Raw genomic sequence first — 3,404 nt, 5'->3', positions numbered from 1 at the left:
GAAAAAGCTACATGATCTCAATTCAATGTGTAATCTAAAAAAGTTGAATATTTGAAGGAGAGAAGAGCAGTGGTTAACAGGAGTTGAAAGGTGGGGAAAACGGAAAATGTTGGTTGAGGGAGGCAAAGCTGCAGTTATAGGATGAATTAGTCTGGAGATTTGATGCACAGTATGGTGTCTATAGTTAACAGTACTGTATTGAATACTGGAAATTTCCTAAGAGAGTTTCAGGTGCTCTCATCACACACACAGAAAATAGTAACTATGGAAAACAGAGGGGTATCTTGGGAATGAGGGATCCCAGCCCCACATTGGACCATCCAGCCCAGGGTTCCAGTGCCAGGAAGATAAGACCCCATAACTTCTGGCTATAAAACCCAGTGGGGGTTGGGTTAGCAGAAGAAACTGAGGGATTCTTAGGAGTCTCCTCTTGGGGGGCCTTCTGCACATGGACTTACTCAGACTCACTCCCTCTGGGCTCCTTTACTAGGGCACCCATGGCATACAGGGAAGAACTGAAGTGTCTGTCATCAGGGTGAGAGCTGGGGGATAGCTTCCTCCCAGACAGAACTGCAGATAGTGTCCATTGTACCTTTTCTGAGCCCTCTGTCACACAGAGCCATAGTGCAGTGGCACCAAAGTTAAGTCTCCATCGACCTGGCTCACATGGTAAGCCCCACCTTGATGATTTCCTGAGGGTCTGCCCCATCCAACTTACAGGCCCATGCAAGATGGTAACAGGAATTTTCCCTTTGAAGGGTTGGGCTAGGCACAGGCTTCAGACTCTCCTAAATCCACTCAAACAAACTACAGCTGATCCTAGCCACATACCTCTCACGGAGTGGCCCTAGCCCCTACACTAGCAGCAGCCAGTAGCAGATCACTTTATATCTTATACCAAGCAGCCCCAGACAGAACACAGGTGGAGGCTGACCTTGCTCTACACCACCTGGGAAAGCTCAGAGCCTGTGCACCCAGTGGAAAGTTATAGACCAGGATGGAGCACCATGCAACCACCTCCACAAGCCATGGAGGGAGGTGATTGCTGGCCAGAGGTCACAGCTAGTCCTGCCAGCTGTCTAGAATGGGTAAATTAATGCCACTGACTTGCTGAAAGCAATCAAGACTCATCTACAAGAAGAGAGAGTACTCAGCCCACACAGAGGGAGCACCTGAAGTACCCAGCTTGGGAGATAGAGGAGGCTGTGCCACTGGACCCTACAAGACACCTATTATTTTAGGCCATGCTACCAAGACATGGAGTCAAAGTAGCTCTACCTAATCCATAGAAACAAACACAGGAATGCTGCCAAAATGAGAGGACAAAGAAATGTGGCCCAAATGAGAACAAAACCCCAGAAAAAGAACTCAGCAAAATGGAAATAAGAAATCTATCAGCTGCAGAGTTCAAAACACTGGTTATAAGGATGCTCAGATAACTCAGTGGGTACTTCAACAGTGGGTACTTAAATAACAATGATCCAATCAGAAATGAAGGAGACACTAAGTGAAATAAAGAACAATTTACAGAGAATCAACAGTGGAGTGGATGAAGCCAAAAATCAGATCAATGATTTGGAACATAAGGAAGAAAAAGACATCCAATCAGTATGAGAAGAAAAAAGAATCCAAAAAATCAAGGATAGTGTAAGGAGCCTCTGAGACAACTTGAAATGTTCCAACATTTTCATCATATGGGTGCCAGAAGGAGAAGAGAAAGAGAAGGAAATTGGAAATCTATTTGAAAAAATATTAAAAGAAAACTTCACTAATTTGGTGAAGGAAATAGACATATAAGTCTAGGAAGCACAGAAGGTCCTCAACGAGATCAATGCAAAGAGGACCACACTAAGTGTGAGAAGGCTCTGCCCAGAAGAGCTCTCCTGACCCCTGACCACTGCAGATGAAAATAAGTCATCCTGGACACAATCTATTGTTCTGGTGGGAAAGAGGGTGGCGATTCCCTCGAGTGGAGAAGGCCCTGAGCCCTTCTCTCAAACGGCTTTTATTGGGATTAGTATGTCGGGGGTATGCAGCATGAATGCATAGCTCATCAACAATGGCCAAAGACTGTAGTTAATAGAAAACAGATATTAACTATAGATAACAATCAAAGGAACACAGAGATCATCTCAGGTCAGGGTCTGTGAGACGTGCTGATGCCAGGTGGTCGTTAAGGCGTGTTCGTGAGATAAAGAGTTCACTCCTTATCCTCTGAACTCAAACATCTGGCTTATAACAACAGGGCTATCACTGGGCAGAGCAGGCTTCAAAGAATATAATGTATATTTCAGGTCTGATTTCCAATGGGAACCCTCAGTGTCAGTACTGGGTTGTGTCTGCCACTCACTTTCCTGGCTTTCCAGGGAGACTTATTGGCTTCTTCCAAGGCTTTGCTTGGCAGTGCTACAGTCTCCAAAACCACAAAGAATGGTCCCTAACAACCAAGACACATCATAATTAAAATGCCAAAGGTTAAAGATAAAGAGAGAATTTTAAAAACAGTAAGAGAAAAGCAGATAATTACCTGCAAAGGAGTTCCCATAAGACTAAGAGCTGATTTCTCAAAAGAAACTTTTCAGACTAGAAATAATTGGCAAGTAGTATTCAAAATAATGAAAAGCAAAGACCTACAAACTGGACTACCCTATCCAGCAAAAATTTAGAATTGAAGGGCAGATAAAGTGCTTCCCAGACAAGGTAAAGCTAAAGGACCTCATCACCACCAAACCATTATCATATGTAATGTTAAAGAAATTTATTTAAGAAAAAGAAGATTAAAACTATGAATTTTAGAATAGCAATAAATACATGACTATCAACAACCAAATCTAAAATATAAACTGAGAGCCAGGTTGATGGAGTCTCAGATATGGTACCAGCTTGATGGCTCTGTGGGGAGGAGGGTTTAGAAAAGGGACAATGGCCTCTGCTGGCCTTCATGCCGAATACTTCTGTTCCTCCCTTTATGCCATTGGTGTCTTTCAAGCTGCTACCCCAGTGCTGGAGCTCAGAGGGTGGGTGTCTGAGTAGGCGCAGGATGAACTGACTTCCTAGAGAAGATATTTCATCCTCATCCCTGGGCCAGAGGAAAGCTGGGGTGGATTTGCCTTTTGCTTGAAGAAAGTGCTGATTAAAGGGGATGAACTACAGGACACCATGAAAGAGGATGCTGGAGGCCCAACCCTGGGCACTTGTTCAGCACCAGCTCTGGGTGAGGGGTCCTGTCTCCACTGTGGAGCCCAGCCTCAGATATCTGCTTTTCAAGAGCACCCAGCTAATCCCCTTCTTGTCCTCTGATCCATCTTCAAGTACAAATGAAACCCAGCAAAAAAGCAGCCTCTGTGCTGCAGGCTCTGTGTAAATTGTCTCTTGTTAGTCTTCACAACCAGGTTATCAAGGCA

Source organism: Artibeus jamaicensis, unplaced genomic scaffold (genome assembly GCF_021234435.1).
Source record: "Artibeus jamaicensis isolate MK-2021 breed Jamaican fruit bat unplaced genomic scaffold, CSHL_Jam_final contig_264, whole genome shotgun sequence".
Lineage (NCBI taxonomy): Eukaryota > Metazoa > Chordata > Mammalia > Chiroptera > Phyllostomidae > Artibeus > Artibeus jamaicensis.
The sequence above is the reverse complement of the archived record's forward strand: the minus strand, read 5'-3'. Positions refer to the sequence as shown.